Source organism: Myotis brandtii, unplaced genomic scaffold, assembly GCF_000412655.1.
Source record: "Myotis brandtii unplaced genomic scaffold, ASM41265v1 scaffold328, whole genome shotgun sequence".
Lineage (NCBI taxonomy): Eukaryota > Metazoa > Chordata > Mammalia > Chiroptera > Vespertilionidae > Myotis > Myotis brandtii.
In genome coordinates this window covers 1,786,653-1,807,544 of record NW_005362626.1, presented here as the reverse complement: position 1 = coordinate 1,807,544, position 20,892 = coordinate 1,786,653, and positions in this window count along the sequence as shown.

The window sequence follows — 20,892 nt, the reverse complement described above, 5'->3', positions numbered from 1 at the left end:
TCTCATCATCAACTCTCAAAGGCGCCTCAGGGGAAGCTCGGAAATGCCCAAAAGTCACAGGTCCAGGAACAGCTGTGCCTTGAAAGCACCCACCAAGGAGGAGAGGTTTCATTTCCCCCAAACCCTCCAAGAGGAGCCGGGCGGCTCTCCGGAAGCGCCAGGCTGTCTCCATGGCGGGTGCACATCAACAAGAACCCCGCTGCAGAGAAACAGGGGTTTGAGGGACAGAATCTGGGTAAGGAGACAGCTTGGAAATATTGTGTATTACATACTGAGCACCACCGTGTCTTTGTCCAAATGGAGAACAGATACATCAGACAACATAAGATAGCTAAAAACTGATTTCAGAATGGGAACAATTGGTGGTTTAATTCCAGCATGTACAGCCAGTGGCGGGTGAACAATAAACGTATTAATAGAAGGCTTGGCTCATCCTCATGACTTCCTCCTGGGATGTTGATGTTGGATGGGACACCTGCAGTTGCACAAGCCCCACATTCAGAAGGGCCCTGCATTGGGCTTTATGCTCTGCTGTCACTATGCAAAAACTTTAAATGATCTTCAAACAAGGGACCCCGCCTTCCATTTTGTATTTGACCCTGAAAAGTATGCAGTGGATGCTGCTGGTGGGAAAGAGATTGATAGAAAAACCAGAAGGTCTGAAAGGTGGGGGCAGACCAACCCTTTCACAGCTGCTTTTGGCAGTGCTGGGGCTTGGGGTGCATGGTTTGCTTTGTCCCTCACCCTAAACTCTTGGTCCCTAAGCATCTGTGCTCAACTCCAGCTAGTGGAAGGGCATCCTACTCCTTAGTTTCCAAAAGGTGATGGTTTAGCACCGTGGTCGGCAAACTGCGGCTCACGAGCCATATGTGGCTCTTTGGCCCCTTGAGTGTGGCTCTTCCTAAGCCTTAGGAGTACCCTAATTAAGTTAATAACAATGTACCTATCTATATAGTTTAAGTTTAAAAAATTTGGCTCTCAAAAGAAATTTCAATCATTGTACTGTTGATATTTGGTTCTGTTGACTAATGAGTTTGCCGACCACTGTTTAGCACAATAATCTCCAAATGCATTCAGCCTCTGAATTTTAGTACAATAATCTCCAAATGCACTCAGCCTCTGAATTTTATTTTAAACCTACTTAACATTATGCCTGATGCTCTGGTCTAGACATCAGGAAGCTGGCTGTTATGAGGACATGGTTGCCTAGGGTTACGGTCCACCTTAATCCAGGATAACCTCATTTTACCTTGATTACATCTGCAAAGCCCCTATGTCCCAATAAGATCACATTCACTGGTTAAGATGTCAACACATCTCTTTTGGGGAGGACACACTCCAACTCACAACAGTGCCTAAGTACCAGAAAGAATATTATAATTTTCAGATAACTATCTTTTCCTTAAAATTTTCCCTGACAAGCCAATATTGTAGTGAAAGCAGGACATCATGCTCTCACCAGTATTCTGAAAGGATGATGTCCCCGGCCAATGGAAGTGCTGATGTAAAGAGGATTGTTTGATGAGTGGTAACAGGGCCAGGAGCAGAATTCCAGCCTCCCCTCATCTGTGAATCTGTGCATTAGCTGGGGCTCCATCCGGCCCAGGGACAATGTGTGTGGGTCTGTTCCTGCTCACTTAGACGTGAATCATGATGAGCACAGACAACGCGGAGTGTGTCCAATCTCTAAAGGAGACCCGTATTGATTCTCTGTTGCACAGTCTGTTCAGGGCCCCATTTCTGGCAGCTACCCATGGGCAGCTGAGAAATATCGAGCCCTGTTCTCACCGAGCTCCCAGGCCACAGTGCCCTGCAGTCTGCACGTAGCTGAGATTTTACAGGGACTGAGAGCAGTCAGCATGTGCCACAGGAAAGCACTGAATTTAAAGAGCACCAGCCCTGACTCTAAGTGCAGTGCATTGAGGATACCTCTTTTCCAGTGCGTTCAAGGTGTTCTTGATTAGGTGAGGTCTTTGAAAGTATATGAAGACTTGTATATTATTTTTCCCATGGACTACTCACAGTCATATGGTGAAAAGGTTCTTGGTGCCTTAGGAAGCAGCCTGGCAATGTCTAGCCCGTGTGCCAGGGAAAGGGTGGGAATGAGTTGCCTGGAGCAAAAAGCAAGGCCCTGGCTGGCTTGCTGATAATAATCCTGAGAGAGGAATTAAGACTTTCATACTCCAGGGAGGGTGGATGGGTTGAATGTGTCTCCACCAAAAATGGTTATATTGGAGTCCCCACCCCCAGGACTTCAGAATGTGACTTTATTTGGAGATAGGGTCTTAGAGAAAATTGAATTAAAATATAGGGAAGACAGTGGACTATGAACCAAGGAGAGGGGCCTGGAACAGACTCTTCCTCAGGCCCCCAGAAGGAACCAGCCCTGCCGACATGTTGGTCTCAGACTTCTCACCTCCAGAACCGAAAGACTACGAACTTCTGTTGTTTGTGTCTCTCAGCTGCTCGGTCTGGTGCTTTGTGAGAGCAGCCCTGGAAGACAGACACAGAAAAGGGACAATCCATCCAGCACTCAGAGCATTTAGCCTAGAAGACACCCAGCTCGACTCCAAGAGATGAGAGTTTTAACATTGGTTTTCCCACTAGTAAGACTATATGTACAGTGTAAAACCCGTCTTCTCATTGTTTTTCCAAGGAGATATAATTACTTTGCCCATAACATTAGTTTTTTAAAAGTAGATGATTCTCTAGGATCTCTTAAAGGTAGGATGTCTGTATTCAGAAATATCTCTTTAGGATTTAACTTTTTGGTGCTAAAATAACTCAGATGCTGGATGCCTAATGAAACTACAGTTTGGAGAGTCGAAGATCACTTGGGTTGTTTACATCGTCGATTTTTGTCAGCTTTTTCTTTCTCGTGTTTATGCTTGGATCAGGCTTTGTTAGCGATGGGTGATGAATTGTCCGCTGTAGCGTCCTGTGGGGAAGAGCCTGGTCTGTGGTCTGGTGGAGCCTGCAGTTGTACGCTTGACTCTGTCATCACCCTGGGTAACTGACTGTTGTCCGGGGTTACTTGTTACAGAACAAGCCTTTGTGTAAAGGCATTTGCTTATGACTGTTCACTTAGTACAGTGCTGCAAAGCTTCCATCCTCTACCTCATTCAGAGAGAAAAGCCAAAATGTCCAAATATGTCAAGACTCCATTTAAAAGTCCAGAGAAAAACATTAGTAGGAGAAAGCAAAGCACAGAACTATCCAATTAGTTTAACTGACAAGGTCTAACTTGGTCTTTACTCAATGCCATGAGTTTAAGGCAGTTAAATGCATCATTAGGAGGCTGTAATTTTTATGTGGTTCTTCCTTATATTGAGAGAAAATCTACCTTCCTGAATGTCATGTTGTTATTGTGTTTTGCACCTTGGCACAGCACATACATAGTAAAGAGACTCCCATCTCATGCGACAATTTGCCAGAAACTTGGATTCAGTGGGAGGTCTCCTCCATGTCATCTGCTCCTCAGACTAAACATCTGACCCCTTCAACCTTTCCTCTTGTGGCAATGGCTGTCCATGGCCATCCAGGCTGGTCTGCTGCGAACAGTCCCCAGTGAGGCCTTGTCCCTGGGCAAGGCGGGCCAGGAACAGAATACTTGGCTCTGACCTTGTTCTTCATGTGCTAAGCAGAGTGGAAGGTGATTGTCAGCCATCTGAGGCAGATCCTGAGCTTTCACTGAGGCCTCATCCACACAAGGGGGTGGACTAGTGTCCCCAAATAACTGTAGGCCCTGGATTCTACTGATAATCACACGCAGTTTGAATACAGATTTATATTGCAGAACAATATTGGCAAACGACAGCCTGAAGAACAAATCCAGCCCACTGTCTGCTTTTGTAAATAAAGTTTTATTGGAATACAGCCACACTCATTTGTTTATATATTATTGTCAGTGGCTGTTTTTACCCTATAATAGCAGTGTTGAAAAATTGCATCAGAGACTGTGTGGTCAACAAATCTTATAATATCTTGCCATTTACAAAAAAAGAAAAAAAATGTTTGCCAACTCTTTATTATAGAATATCAGATTTATCCTGCCCCCCTCTCCCAAATATCTGCTTTTTTACTATCTCCCTCCAAAATTATAGTTAGATAGAATCATAGGATCTTAGGAACCTAAGAGGTGTAGAAATAATCCAGCCTAATGCCCATGCAAAAACATGACTGGAATGTGTTTTAAATGTGCATTTACTTAACTGAATACGTACTCCGTCAAAGATAAACACATTCTGTAGTTTGAAGCCAGTCAAAATCAATCCCCTCCTCCTTCCCATGGGATATATTTATTTCACCTCTGTGATGCAGGGGTGAGGCTTTCCCTTAGTGTCTTTGGTGGTGGCCCCTGTCCTGCTGTCAACTGACCCTCTGCGAGGCGCTTCTCAGCCCTGCGTGTCCCACTGCCTCTTCCCCGTGTGCCGTCCTCATCAGTGGCTCTTGTCTATAAGGCAGAGCTATTCTCTGATCACGTTAAAATTTCAGCTCCTCAGCTTTTGTCTCATTGGTACAGACCGCAGGAGGGTCCTCGTTGTAGAGTTTATTTTGTAGCCACTCTGTAGGCATCGTGGAGCTTCTTAGCAGCACCGAGTTCAGAGCTAAGATGCTACAAGAAGCAGTTTCGTTTTCACAAGCTCTCTTGGAAATGGCTTACTGAAGCTCTAATCGTTAATCTGGTTTTATAAACCTGAGTGCATCTTTCATCTCAATGTTTTCTTCTTATAACTGAGAAGTGTCCTGTAAATGCCTTGTCTACAGACTAAAAACATGAAATGAGAAAGCAGATAAATACAAATGACTTAAAAAACTTTTGTATCTTTTAACAAATATTAGGTTCTCCATTCGGAGCTTCTGATGTAGATTCTGAGGGTTAGTCTGGCTCTCCAAGGTGGGTCCCGATGCTGATGCGATCCCCATGACATCACTCAAGACGTGATTCTTTAAGATTTGCTTTGTGTTGCAGCATTTCAGAAAAGATGTCATTGTGGCTTAAGCTGAAGTCAATTTTAAAGTCAATGAAGTGGAGTGTTTTGGAGGTGTACAGATAATTCTAAGAAATATCACATTTAATTTATTTCTGCTCTGGGATATGTTCAGTGAATTGTGGAAAAAAGCCATAGTGCAATGAATTTTAAAATAGGTGTTGCTATAGGGATGTTCTGATACTTCGGGCACTGTACACACTTCTCTCTGAATGATAATTGCAAATTAATACACACACACGGACTGGCAGGCCTTGACAGCTGTGAGAACACAGGGCCGACAGGACGGGCTGCCGGATTATCAAACCGGTTCTAGAAAGTCAAACAGAAGACACATAAAAATGCATTGCAGTCAGAATAAACACAGGAAGATAACAGATATTTGAAATCACTATTGCTAAGTGAAGGGAGCTTGCGAGCGCACTGAGCTGGTTTGCTGGCTGCCTCACCCTCCCAGGCTGACATCACTCTGGGGAGGCAGCCTACTTGGGAAGTGCAGTAATTATTTGTTTACCCTCTGGCTCCACAGTTGACTGCTTCTCAGAGGCACCAACCAGTTCATTCGGTTTTCAGATTTCTCCATCCATAACATCTCCCCAACCCTCCTCTGGAGAAATAAAGGAGAATTACAGGCCCGGGGTAGGTACTAATCAGTGGTTGTTAAATGAACGGGTGAATGGAGGGGTGGATGGATGAATTGATGGTTTTATTGACTTTCTTCAATGTAGTCCAGTTTATCTGTTTTCATGTTTGTGGCCTGGGGTTTTGGTATCAGAGTCAATAAATCATTGCCAAATCTCATGTCATGATGTTTTTCCCATTTTCCCCCCAAGAGTTTTATAATTTTAGGCCTACATTTAGTTCTTTTTGAGTTCACTTTTGTATATGAAGTAAGGTAAGGGTCCAACCTAATTCTTTGACATTTGGATATTTAGTTTTCCCAATACCATTTTTTAAAAAAGATTGCCCTGCTTTCAGAGGATTGGGCAAATGGGGTTATTTCGTCGCTAGTGGCAGTGGGGTTCTTGGGATGCCACTGGAATGAGCACTTCCGCAGGCCCCCGTGGGAGGATGAGATGTGGTAAGGTCTTTATTTTCGTGGAGTTACATTTCTCGGGTTGTAAAGCCCCATGTCCCTTAACCTACTCCTGAAAGAGGTGCAGCTGGGGCTTTAGTAAAGCTGAAAGCAAGGCCAGGGTCCAGTTTCCGTTCCATGGTGGAGTTGGGTCCCATTAGCATCAGGCTAGATTCAGTCCAGCAGTCCATTGTGACGGTCCCACATGACGGTCAGCCACGTGGGCGAGTGCAGAGCATGAGAGCCCCATATTCAAGGGTGAGGGCCAAGCAGCAAGAAAGAGCGAGAGGATCTTTTGTTTAGGAGCTGAGTGTCTTAGATTTCACACCCTTGTAGCGGCCATGCCTATTTTCATCACTGACTGGCTCCCAGGTGTGACTGAGAGGTAAGCACTTCCTATGTCACCCAGACCTTATTGGGCAGTGTCTATTGTCTAGTCCCTTCCCCCAGCGATTTGCAGGGAACAGACCTGGGGAATGTTAACTGCTTCCTGGCAAAGCTGTATAAATGGTATGCCTTATATTATCTAGTCTCCCCTTTACTCCTTTCCTGTTACTTAATAACCAGGTTATTATAACCGTATCACTTTACCCATTGAATGGTTTTGAAACCATTATCAAAAATTATTGGACCATATATGTGAGGGTTTGTTTCTGGGCTTTCTATTCCATTCCATTGGCCTATATATTTGTCTTTCTGCCAGAATTACACTGTCTTAGGTTACTGTGGCTTTGTAATTCATTTTGAAATTAGGAAGTGTAAGACTTCCAGCTCTGCGAGGTGTTTTTTTGTTTTGTTTTGTTTTTTCCCAACATTGTTTTGGCAATTCAGAGTCCCTTGAGGTTTCATATACATATTAGAATGATTTTTCTATTTTTACCAAAAAACACCTTGGGTTTTTTATAGGGATTACAGAAAGCTGTAGTTCACTTTGAATAGTATTGACATTTTAATGATGTTAACTCTTCCAATCTATGTACACAGGAGGCCTTTTCATTTATTTAACTTTTTAAAAATTTCTTTCTGCAATGCTTTGTCATTTTCAGTGTCCAAGTTTTTTGCCTTCATGGTTAAGTTTGTTCCTAAGTATTTTATTTTTTTATTTCGTGATATTGTGATTTATGATGAAAAATATATGTTTGATCTTCTTCTCATTTCTGTCAGGGAGCTTCTAAAACCCCTGGAATTTCCCAAGCAATAAAGGTAGCTTTTGTTTTGTTAATGAGGTGGTTTTGCACCCTATCTATGTAAATCACAGGGAACCACCCATGTGATTAAAGGGGTGACATTTTCAGTCTGCCTCCCCTGACCAGAGAGGAGAGAGGGGCTGAAGGTTGAATCAGTCCAGAAGTGGCCAATGATTTAATCAATCTCACCTATGTGATGAAGCCTCCATAAAAAAACAAAAGGACAGGTTCAAGGAACTTCAGGGTTGGTGAACACATAGAGAGATTTGGGGAGAATGGTGCCCAGAAAGAGCATGGAAGTTCCACACCCTTTCCCCATACGTGGCCCTATGCACCTCTTCTATCTGGCTGTTCCTGAGTTATATTGTTAGTAAATTGGTGATCTAGTAAATAAGGTGTTTTTCTGAGTTCTGTGAACCACTCTAGCAAGTTAAGTGAACTCAAGGTGGGGATTGTTGGAATCCCAGACCTACCACCTGTGGGTCACAGGCATAAGTGGCTTCTGAAGTTGGGGGAGGGCAGTCATATAAGACTGAGCCTTAACCTGTGGGATCTGATGCTGTCTCCAGGCACATAGTGTCAGAATTAAGTTGAATTGCAGGACACCCAGGTGGTGTTGAATAATTACTTATAGGTAGTGGGGAAAAATGGACCCCCCCTCACCCTGCAATGGAATTGTTGGGTATAGGAACATTAAATGCTATTGTAAAATAAACTGTTTTCTTAATGTATTTATCGATTGCTTATTGTTAATGTATAGAAATGGAACTGATTTGGGGGTGTTGACCTCGTATATTACAACTGTGCTGAATTTGTTTATTAGTTCTAACACAGAGAGAGTGTGTGTATTTGTGTGTAATTATTAGGGCACACTTGCATTTAAACTGTTCGTTAATGTAGTTTGGGGAACTCACACATTTGAAAATTTTAACAATGCATGTTTTGTTTCAGTAATAATTAGTTAATATTAACAAAAAGGAGGGGAGCAAATGGAAACACTGGATTAACTAGGAAAGGACAGTTTCTCGTCACTCTGGGCATCTGAGTAGGAAGGAAAGTCACTTTCCAGTATCCCTGGGAGTCCGCCCCACTAATGGGGGTTGGGGGAGGAGAGAGAAATGATGCAGAGGAAACTCCTTTACTGAGCTCATGCATAGAAGGGGCCTAGATGGCAACCATAAAGCAGAGGAGACCAACCTGGGAAAATCTGGGGGAAAGATCAGATAGGATAAGGACACAGGCCCAAGTAAAGCCAGAAAGAGATTAGATAGTTTGAAAGAAAGCCTGCTCTCTCCCAAGCCCAAAGAAATAAAGGGAAGCTTAGCAAAGGCCCCAGTCTCTTTCTGGCAGCTAAGCAGGCCAGAGAGCAGCTCCAGGCTTGGCCTGAGCCTTGGCAGTGGATATGCAAACAGGGAATGAGGCACAGGGAAGGTAACTTGTGGAAGGTCAGCCTCCGGTGCCAGGGTGATGCAGCTCTGGGCCCTGTTGACCCTCCTGGGCCTGGTGGACTCAAGTGTGGGACTGCTGGACTTTTCCCACAGCAAGATGGAGCTAAACCACCTGATCACAGATGAGGCATCGGATGTGGTGTACCTGGGGGCAGTGAACACAATCTACCAGCTGAGTGCCAGGCAAGTGCCTTGTCCAGTGAACACGCCTTTTCAAGGGCCTCTGTGCCCTATGCCCCTTCTAATAAATATTGCCACTAGCGCTTAAAATCCGACTCTGTGTCCCTGAAATTCCTTTTCCAAGACACACCGGAAGAACCTATCCAGACCAGTCTGCCTCCAGTAACAGTTTCACTTCAATGGACCCAAAGGGGTGCCACCCAGACCCCCTTTCAAGGACGCACATGCTGTCCAGAGGCAGACAGTGCTCAGCAGGCCCCTGCTGTGCTCTAGGACCTCTGAATTCTGCAAGGGAGCTGCCTTGCCCAGAGCCATGTCCTTCTCTGGGCACCTACATCCAGAGACTGAGAGGAAGGTGTGTGGACACCTGTCTGTTCAGCTCAATGTAGGGCGACTCTACTGACCGTTCCCCACCCGCTTGGTCAGATGGCCTCACACTTGAACTCCCCCTACGCTCAACCTGCCTCTGCCCCTTTTCTGTCACAGGTGATCATTCAAATGAACATCTTGCACTGGAACATTATCTTACTGATTGCCAATCTGAAACAGCCACTATTTTAAAGGTGACTACTGTTGTATTATTTGTAATTTGTAATTTTTAAGATAAGTTGACAAAAGTTCATTTTGGCAATGGCAATAAGTTGGAAGCCTACAATCCATTTTTTAGAAGCCTTGTACAAGAGACAATTCCAAGGTAAATGCTATATTTCTGTTTTAATTATCTTATTCTTATTTTCAGAGGAATGGATGAAGATGACCTGGGGGTCTCATTTACTTTTTCTTTTGAGTTGATGTCCATCAAATACAATTGTTCAAATCCCAGTTTACTGAAAGACTTACACTTTCTGAGGGGTTCATATCTTGAACTGTAGTTTTAAATAAATCTATTATAAAATTCCAATCAAAGTCATCAATATTTAAATAGTGTCCTTTCAGATATTTTCTGTCCTATGAAAAAATGTTTTATTTATTAATAGGCTGACCACCTTCAGACCTTTAGCCTCTTAATTTTTCACTTCTTCCTGTTCCATGAAGAGTGACTGGGCTTGTGAAAAGGAAAGACACAAAATTCCTCACTGAAATGTTGTATGTTCTACTCCTCGATGCATAGGCCACACTCACAGGATAGGCAGTGAGTTAATGAAAAGTAAAGGCCAAACCTCAATCATGTGTGTCCCATGGTTTTTCATAAGATCAAAACTAGTCCAAGCTGAGTGATTCTTATGTGATTGTGGCACAATCAGCCATGATAAGTATATTTTTTGATGACTTACAGTAACAAGATTAATATGTGTAAAGCCTCATATTCATATAGACAAACTCATTCATTTCTTGGGTAGTTTGATGGCCTGGTTCCAACTACAGAGGAAGGCCTGTGGTTATGCAATTACTGTCTTCAGTGGCAATTGCCCACATCTATAATTCAGGTAAAATTGGCCTCCATTTCATGCTTCAATTATCAATGTTCATAAATCCTTGCAATTTTACAATAATAGGGCAAAATAGAAAGGCATTTGGTCTGGCCATTAGACAATAAAGAAAACCACCTGGGTGCTAGTTCTTCCTAATTTGAGCATTTATACAAATTTTCTGGGAAAATTTTAATATCATCCTTCTTCCATTTTTACTAAAACATTGAATAAGGAGAAAGTATACTATTCTGATGTTTTAAGAACATTTTTCATAATGAAATCCTAATGCCTAGTGATGGATTATCAATAGAAAACCATGTGTGTGGCAGTAGGGAGGGGTACTTTTTCTGTTTTGTCTTAAAAAGTACCCACAGCTCCATTTTGGCATCTTTCATAGTGTTTACTAGGATTCCTGGCATTCCACTTTCTCTTGGAATATTTTAGATTCCATATAAGCTAGCGTGTTCTTCAGCTACAAGCAACATAAAGCTGAGGAAGTTAATTATTTAAATCCTGCTTCCCTCAGATAAATGAATGTTTGAGATATGCAATTCTGAATGGAAAGAGTACCTCCAAACTGTCCCCAGGGTACCAGACTCCTCCCACCTTCCTGCTCTGTCATCATGAATGGGTGGCTTTCACCCTCATGTTTACAGTATAGCTACTGCACCTCTAGGCATCACATCTTTATTCCAGGCAGCAAAAATGAGAGACAGATAAGGTCAAACAGTGTTTTTAGCTGAGTCTTGCCCTTTGTCTCAGAGAAAGCGGTGGCTACTTTAAAAGTCTCACCGAAGAAAATCCTGATTTTAACTGATTAGACAGAACTATGTCATGTGGTCATCAGTGGCTCAAAGGAAGCCTAGAAAATTGAGATTTTTTTTAGCTAGACACATGGCTGCCCAAACATAATGGGGGTTCCCTTAGTAATGGGAGAGTGGTGATAAATACTGGGTAAAACAATCTTAGAATCTTCTACAGTTCCCTCTGTGGGATAGGGTTACACATCCTTGCTTAATGTATAGTTGACCACTGGAATTGAGATTTTTTTTAGCTAGACACATGGCTGCCCAAACATAATGGGGGTTCCCTTAGTAATGGGAGAGTGGTGATAAATACTGGGTAAAACAATCTTAGAATCTTCTACAGTTCCCTCTGTGGGATAGGGTTACACATCCTTGCTTAATGTAATAGTTGACACTGGATTTGAGTTAAAGTAAGAGTCATATTTGTGGTGTAAAGAGGAAGGAGCTGTGATTCAGAAGGGAATCCTCAAAACGTGACTGGCCAGTGTGTGGAAGTGCTCCTAGGCCTCCTCTTCCCTCTGTGCAGCTAGTACTAACGTCACTGGGTGTGAGAGTGAGTGGGAGGGTGGTGGGGTGGACTTGGAGAGAAGGGGCATGGGTGTTGCAAGTAAAGGTGGAATGATGTACAAAAACCATGATGAAGCCTCACTTATTTGCACGGGGCTCCAGATATCATATCACCATTTCCCTTGATACTGTGTTCATCACGGAAAATTCATAAGTCAAGTGTAGCCAATAGGAAAAATAAAATAAAGCGTGCCCAAGTACACCAGCACACAGCTTCCAGCCACCCAAGCAGTGTCCCTGTCGGGGTCTGAAGAGCTGATTTTCAAGCCATGATGTGGAACAATGAATGTGTGCTCTTTTTAGCTATAAAATAAATCTGCTCTTTCTCTTCACATTGTTCTCTACCAATGCTGAACAAATGTGAGTTTTAAAAGAAATGTTCCAGTTCCCCTCACGTTTCATATCAGGAAAGTAAACGTATTCTCTGTCTTTGATGGTATACAGAATATTTTTTTCACATAGCCTTCTTGATATGATTAGGTGAAACTGCACCCCTATTCTATCCTGAAAACGACTGTAGAGATGACAACCAGAACAAGCATTTTTCCTCCTGGTGGAGCTGAGAATGTTAACCTCACTGATCCCCTCTCAGTCTTTTCTGTCCACTGACAGCACAAACTCTGCTTTTGCAGTATTCCTTTCAGACGGTCGCTTGCTACAACCAATCCATTTAGATCCGCTGATCGCTTCTGTAACTGTTCTCCAGGCAGGTTTTCATGTTGACAAGGAACTCATCTGCTTCATAAGTACAGCCTGTCTTCCAGACACAGATGATAGAGGGTCTTAGATTTCAGATACTAGTTTAGTAGTGTAAGTTGAGACTAAGCGAATTGCACATATAGAGATGGGTGCTGAGTTCTTTATTCCATGATGACTTTTCCACTATTATTTTCCTCAAGTTGCAGAGCCTATGAAATGAGCCTCTTCCCTTTCCTCCTCCCAACACCTCTGTTGAGGTCATAGAAAAACAAACACCCAACTACAGTTGTCATATTGGTAAGTTTCTCAAGTACATTGCTGCCCCTTGTGGTAGCTGAAAATATGTCACTTCTCTTCCTCAGTTCCAAGACTCCCTCTGCCAGCACTTGGCATCTGTCAAGACTGAAATTAACAGCAGAAACATTGGTTCCACTTGTTACTAGCTCTGTGCCAGACCACCCATTGTTAAAAGTGGCAATTTAATAAATGACTGCTGTAAATTGTCACCATTTAATTGGACGCTATTAAAACCACATTCTTTTGTTTTCTCCTGTTTTCTTCTGGGCTTAGGGGTAGAAGAGGTTTGTGTAACAGACTGCATGATAACCACATTGTTGTCTGAACTTTTATCAGAGGGGGTGGTGCATTATGGTCGGTCCAAGGTCAGATGTCTGGTCATATGATTCTGGTTGTTTCTGAGCTGAGAGGTCACAGGAGAGAAAGGGTCAGATGTGGGGCATCTTCTGGAATTTGTGTATCTGTGTTTTATCTGCATGACATCACTGAGAAGTCTCAGTGAGCCCAAGAGAACATTTATGGGTAGGTTAAACCACACGGCGACTAAGAATTGTGACCACGCGGATGTAATTATTGGGGTTTCAGCAGTTCTTATAAAAGCAGATAGAAACCAAGAGATGGATAAAGCATAGAGTGATGCATTTTCTTCACATAAAAGGGGAAAAATGACTAAAAGGGAAAACCATCAATAATCTAGACATGAATGGCTCAAATCCAATACCCATTAAAAATACTGGAAGGATTCATCAAAGAACCCATTTGTACACAACTCCACGACCACCGGGCTTTGTGAAGAATACATTCAAGAGCCAAAACCAATTTCCTCCTGAGTATTGTGACAAGACCGAAATATTGAGCGAAGCAACAGACAGGACCTGGTTTGTTGTGAAAGCCACTGTCCCCTCCTGTGTGTGGCTCTCTCTCTGACAGTGAGATAGAAAGTTTGGCCCTTGGGATCTTAGAATAGAAGTGCTGATCCCCTGTAAAGCTAACCAGCACTGCAAACCAATACGCTGGGAACCTAAGCCAGACATAATTCCCATCGATAGTTTACCAGGAAAAGCAAGATTAGGCAAAATAAAATGAATTTCAGAAAAGATTATCAATAATGATTCCATCAAGAAAAATAGAAACATAAGCAGAGCTGTATTAATATCTGCCTGAGTCCTCTGGAGACGTATCACTGAATGATTCATTGACTTAATATTGAATTCAACAATTAGTTTATTGTTATGATTGTAATATTTATTGAATGATACTTTGGAAATAAATGAAGACCAACCAAATGAGAAAAGCGCAGGCTATGTATTCTGAACTGGCTAAGGCAGAGGAGTCGGCCACTACCACTTGTGTTTCAGCAGAGACTTAAAAGCGATCAGAGGAGTGGAGAAGGTTTACAGGGAAAACAGGGGAGTCTCAGGGGAGGCTTTCGGCCTGGGGAAGCTGGCGATGAGCTAACTAGAAGCTGGGTGTCCCTTGTATTTGGTTAGGGGAGCACTCTTGGCCTTCTAAGGCTGGTCCTAAATTGGAAGCAGGGGGGAAATTTGGGGAGCTAGTTATTTGGGGTGATCGGTACAGGGGTTATTGGTTAGCTTCTGGGATTGTCACTAGAGATACTGGTCTGACTTTCAACAAGCCTGACTTATAGAGAGCAGACTGGCTTCTGGGGCTGGTTCTATAGATCATAGTTTGGTTTCCTGGGCTGGTTGCTGCAGGTTGTGGGTGAGAGTTCTATTTTTATATATGGCCTGGGCATTGTCCATTTGTGTATCCAGTCTCTCACTACTATATGGCAGGCACTGACATGTAACATTCATTATTTTATTCAATTTCATTTAATCCCAATATGAGAATCCCTATTTACACCATAAGAAACAGAGGTTTCCTCTGTTCATGTAACATTCCCAGTCCACAGAGTAAGTGATGCAGTCAGTGATCAGATTAGATCATGTGACCCAAACACTCTGCATAACTTCCCAGATTCTCTGGTGAGGCAGGGGATAATTGTGAGATTTGGAAGTCAAGTAATAGCTTGAGACCTGTTTGTCTGCTTGGTCTTTGTTTCCAATTCTATTGGAAGCTTCACTCGTATAATTTTTTAAAATCCTCCCTCTTGGTGTGTCTTTCTCTTGAAAATATTAAATCAACTTCTATAGCAGAGGGATCAATAAAACAGGGCCCAGCAAATAACCTGAATGTGTGAGTCCCCTGAATACAAGGCCATGGGGGAGGGGCCACCTCTTCCAGAGAAAGAATGCCCATCCTAACATGGGCATTGTGGGCTTCGTAATTCACCTCACAACACTGTCCTGAATGGGCAGGAGCTTGGAACCCTAGTTCTAATGTCTGTAGTAAAATCAAGTTGATAACCCTTATAATTAGCTGGTTATTAATAGAGAAAAGGAGCAAAGAGAAGGCATGTTCCCTGCAAAACACTGGTGGAGAGGTCCAGCAAAGGGAAGATAGACACATGTCCAGTAAAGTTGGGGTGAGATAGGGAAGGTAGCTGACTGTCAGTCACACGGGAACAGAGGCTACAATAGGCGTGGCCACTGCAAGTGTGATAACATTTAGGAACATATGATCCCCGAACAAAGAAGTTCATGCTCTTGGTTGTTCTTGGCACTCTTGCCTCATGGCTCACGTTTGGCTTCCTGGCATTCTGCCGAGTGGCTCACTGCCATGGGGACCCCACAGACAATGAACTAATGGACTAGCCTGTGCTGTACTGGACCCGGCTCCAACATGGAAGGGAAACTCTGGACACTCGCTCTGAGTTCAGCTCTACTGAACCTTCAGCTACACTTCTTCTATGCATAGACTAGAAATTGGACTTTGGAAACCCAAGGATGCAATTCCATGGAAATAAAGCTTTCTTCCATGCCTCATCCTCCCATGGAGGCCTCCGGAAATGCTTATTCCAGTGGTACCCAAAGAACCCCACTACCACTAGCAATGAGGGAGGGGTGTGAGACACGTTTTTCTATGGTAACAACGTGGGAAAAGCACTCAATTAAAGTTCGGCCAAAAGTATAGTTGCTTATGAAGAAGTTGAAGAATTTTTAATGCCCCTTTTGAATAAATAGGTTTTAAACTGATATCCTCTAAAAATTCAAAAGCAAAATAATTAGCATGAAATAGCATAATTGGGAAATCATACAGAGCAAGAATGGAATAAAATTGGTTAGTATGAATGTTCTAATTTGATGCCTTTTTGAATTTTGTTACTTCCATAGGATTCTACATTTTCAAGGTTAAAGTGCTTTGTTCTCTTCTCCTGTGGTGGGTCTGCAGCCACCACTAAATGACTAGGGATGCCCACATGGAATTGTGGACATATGCAAACTCACTAAACACTGAGTTCCATTTTGCAAAGTGTTTACAGAACAAAATTAAAGAATATTTTTTGTCTACATTGTAAAATATTCTGGGCTGCATCACTGATGAAGGGGGATTATACTGAACAGTGTTGAGGGAAGTCAGATGTCATGTAAATGTAGACCCATGACAGGTACATGCAGTGGTCCCCAGGCCGCTCACACATCAGCCACCATAGGAGCCAGTGGAGATAATAGGTGTAATTTCACTTTGTATGTATCTTATAGAATAGCTCCTTACCGATTCCCTGTTAAAATAAAAGTTAGGGAGAGTTACATAGCAAACTTTAAAATGGTAGAATGTTTAAAAAGATCTATGTAGTTTCAACTATTACTACTGCCACTGAAGCAGCTGATAACTGGATGAGACAATTTATCAATTACCTGCCATGTGCTTAGTATTATTCTAAATAGTCCAAGGGTAGAAAATTGTAGGCTTAGCCCATTAGCGCAAGGAAGATTCACTGAGTAAAGGGTAAAAAATTGCCTAAAAGCCAGGACAGATTAATTTTGGTTTTCATGCTGGAAGAACATTTTGATAAGTAAAAGTGTAAACTGGTTTTTATATGCTGAGTACAATTTAGATAGATGGAGGAGAAAGTATTTGGAAAGGCAGTGTCTCTGAATAAAGAAATTGAGGTGTAATGACTGCCACCACATCTAACCATAATGTAGAATTTCCAGCAAACTTTCGTGCACAGACTGCTTCCTGTGGCATGAACAATGTTAAGTAACGAAAGATTAGGTGAATGTTTCAGATCACACAGCCCAGTAGATATAGAAATAGAGTGATGCCCTAGGCCTGCCTCCTGCTTAAAAGTCATACTCTTAGGTGGCATGCTTCTCGAGCTTGGAAACTGTTTCAATACTTAAAAATATATATATACATAATTTTTAAACCCCAAGCAAAAAAATTCCGTATTGGTGTATTTATATTAATTCACGGTACAATATGCTGCAGCAAAGCCATACACCGACCTGCACACTTGCATATTGTGTCTCAATATCCACACGGGAGATAGCATTATCCTGTCCTTGCAAGTGTGAGACTGGGTGATCACTGTGCAGGACTTTACTTCCTTCACCATGCAGTTGAGTTGGAGAAGAGTCTCTAAAATCACTTTGCTGACTCTTCAAGTCTTTTCATCTCTGCATGTATTCATAAAATAAAAAAGATCAGAAAATCTCTTTTCCAATTTAATGAACCATAGAAAATACTCTCCAAATTCTCTTCAAAAACCATTCCTCCCCCTGCCCACCATCCCACAGGCCCGTCATCAACTCATCACTTCTGATTAGATTAGATTCTGGTCAAAAGGCACCCAAAAGTCCCTTCCCTCAATGCAAATAAATAAAAAGAAAAAAATATAGAGAGAGAGACACACACACACACACGTATACATGCATATACACATACATACACATACACACACATATATGAATATCTATATATATAAAAGCCCAAGTGACTGTCCAACCATTCAATCATCTGACCGGTAACTATGATGCGCACTGATCACCAGGGGGCAGATGCTCAATGCAGGAGCTGCCAAGCTGTGGTGACTTGGCAGCTGTGGTTCTTGGGTGAGGCACCTGGAACCAGAGAGGAGGAAGCCCAATTCCAGAGTGCATCACCTGAGAACCACCTGCTCACAATCCAGGACCCCTTGGGGGATGTTGGAGAGACAGTTTTGGCCCGATCCCCGCAGGCCAGACTGAAGAACCCTACCAGTGCACGAATCATTGCACTAGGCCTCTAGTTTATAAATGAAAATTGAGTACAACATAGTGATTAGACATTTATATACCTTATTTAGTAATCACCCTGATACTATGTTGTACACCTGAAACTAATATACAATTGTATGTCAACTATAACTCAAAAATAACATTTTAAAAAGCCTCAGAAAAGACTCTTTAAAAATATAAATATCTATGGATCAGAAATGAGTGGGGAATAAACTTGAGCCTATATATGGAATTAGAAGCAGTTACCACACATTTCTACTACGTGGTTTCTTTTAAGGTTCTTTTCATGGATGCATCTTTTTATTGTTTCCATGAGACACAGATTTCTCTCAAATCCATGACTTTATATACCATGTCGATTTGCTGTCCTCACTTGAGCTATCAAGTATGCATTTTCATAGACAATCACATGAGACACAGCCTCCTTTTGAGTAGACTTCAGTTCTTGGGCTGGTGCTCTAACCACTGGGAAACCAGCCAGGGTCATTCATTTACCTTTAATCTAATTGTCAGGGAAGACCTGCTGTGTGGTATAGGCATGTTAAATGTGATGGATATCAGAATAAGATAAAATATTTTCTTTCTTAAACAGCAAAGACTAAAAGAGAAAAAAATTGATAGTAAATAGAGAGAAAAAGTAATCTATAGGTTAAAGCTGCCTATGTCAGTCCTTAAATTTAACTTAATGGACATGACCAATGGAAATGGGATAAAAATTATCCTAGGAGCTTGGGAAAGTTAACTTATGTCTGAAGGTGCAGAGGCCAAAATAAAAGATATTGTTTTAAAATTCAACTTCAACAGTATCACTTTTATAAACATTCATACCATATAAAAATCTCTTAAATCAATTAAATTATGATGAACTCCCTATTTTTAAGAATTAATTTTTAAATACTTCAAAATAGTTTAATGCACAGGCCCACACACAACCTTCCATCTGAGAAGAGTCAACATTTAAGTCAGTGGTTCTCAACCTTCCTAATGCCGCAACCCTTTAATACAGTTCCTCATGTTGTGGTGACCCCCAACCATAAAATTACTTTTGTTGCTACTTCATAACTGTAATTTTGCTACTGTTATGAATCATAATTTAAATATCTGATATGCAGGATGTATTTTCATTGTTACAAATTGAACATAATTAAAGCATAGTGATTAATCACAAAAACAATATGTAATTATATATGTGTTTTCCGATGGTCTTAGGTAACCTCTGTGAAAGGGTCGTTCGACCCCCAAAGAGGTCGCGACCCACAGGTTGAGAACCACTGATTTAAGTGAAGCAATGACTTTCTAGAACTGTGATGAGCATCCATCCTTGTTTGAAACTGAAATGCACAGGGGAAACTTTCTTCCCTGCTGAGTCACAGGAAAGCACATGGTGTGAAGGCAGCCCCGTCTGATAAGCTCCTCACATCACTTTGCTGAAATCAAAAGACATGAAGAAATGGTCTTCCTTCTTTCCTTCTACAGGACCCAGAGGGAAGCTGGCTGCCTCCCCCCACTCTCCTGAAGTAAGCCATCACTTTTTACCACTCTCTTGAAACGGATTGATGTCTCCCTGGTGTTCTTACATAAACACTAAATGAATTTTGAGCTTCTGGAGGGCACAGTCTGATCATTTCAGATACCAAACAGCCCCCACGACAAAGCTCTGCCCGAGGTTGACTCTCCACAGTGGCTTCTGGAATGTGAAAGGATTAGTCCTGGGATCCTCAGGGATGCTTGTAATCCCCATCCCCACCCTCAACAGGGCAATAACAGCACTGTGAACAGTTCCCCTGTATTTAAGAAATAACATTTTCCAGAACATGAAAAAAAAAGCTGATATTTTTCCTTGTTATGATGCACAATCATGCAGCACAGATCTGCTCTCTGCTTTGTTGATAAAATACACTTGGCGCAGCCTGTCGACTTTTATTGATGACATCTCTTCATTTCAGCACTCCCTGTTCTGACACTGCAAACCCACGTCAAGTGCAGCAGAGCTCCATGAACTTGGGTACAACCCAGGGAGAGATGTATATCCATACATCTCCTTAATCCAGCTGCAAGATCAGTCTTGTCCATAGGCAACTAAGGTAAGAACAAGACAATGCCCAGCACAGGTCATGACAAATGGGTGACTGGCTTCATGCAGCTCAGGGCACTTTATGCCCTTTGCCAGGCTAAACTGGGAGTGTGAGAGCAGGAACCTTATTAGGGAGTTGAGTGACACTAGTAGGAGGGAGACAGCCACATGGACCCTCACACACAGGCTGCTACAATGTGTGTTAGGACAAATACACACCCAGAAGACCCCTTCCCAGGACACTGGACAGAAGAAGACTGGGGTCCCCGCCCTGATTGGCCCAAGAGAGGTCTGTGGCATGAAGTCACTTTGCTACTCCTGCCTCGGTTTCCTCAGAGTGGAATGAGAGGGCTGTACCTAACTTAGCTCCAAGAGCGGTGCAAGCTTTGGTTCTTTGTTATTTCAAAACATTAAGGATAAACACAGGTTGTATTGAGAGTCATAGCATTTTAAACACATCTAAGAGTTTCATAATGCAGTAAGAATGGGCCTCTGGTATGGTGTCTTATAAACATGGAATTCCCTATTTCCCCACATACACAAACCTGTTCCACATTGGTACTAAAGGTATTATAACCACACTTGACAGATCCACATTTTTAAAAAGTATTTGTCACAATGAGAGTTCACATACACAGGATGTGAAAAAGTAGGTTTATAGTTATGAGTACTCAAAACACAGTTTATTCTTATATTACCATCATTATCATTCATTAATTATTGTATGATTTTCCACATGAACAACTGTAAACCTATACATCATTTCCCTAAATGCCCTCCTCATCAAATTTTACTGATGTTTACGCACCTTATGATACTAGGAACTGTTCTAGGTCCAGCCTAGGATGTACGTGGCGGGCCTGGAGGAAGAAGGAAAGGACAAATCTCCAGTCTGAGCAAATGCCCTGTCAAAGGGCCGAAACGGACAATGTCGATCCAGCCACACTTCTTCCTACGTGGGCCAATGGATCTGTGTAACCGCCAGCTACATTCCCGCCACCCAACAAACCATGGCAGGACCCCTCCATGT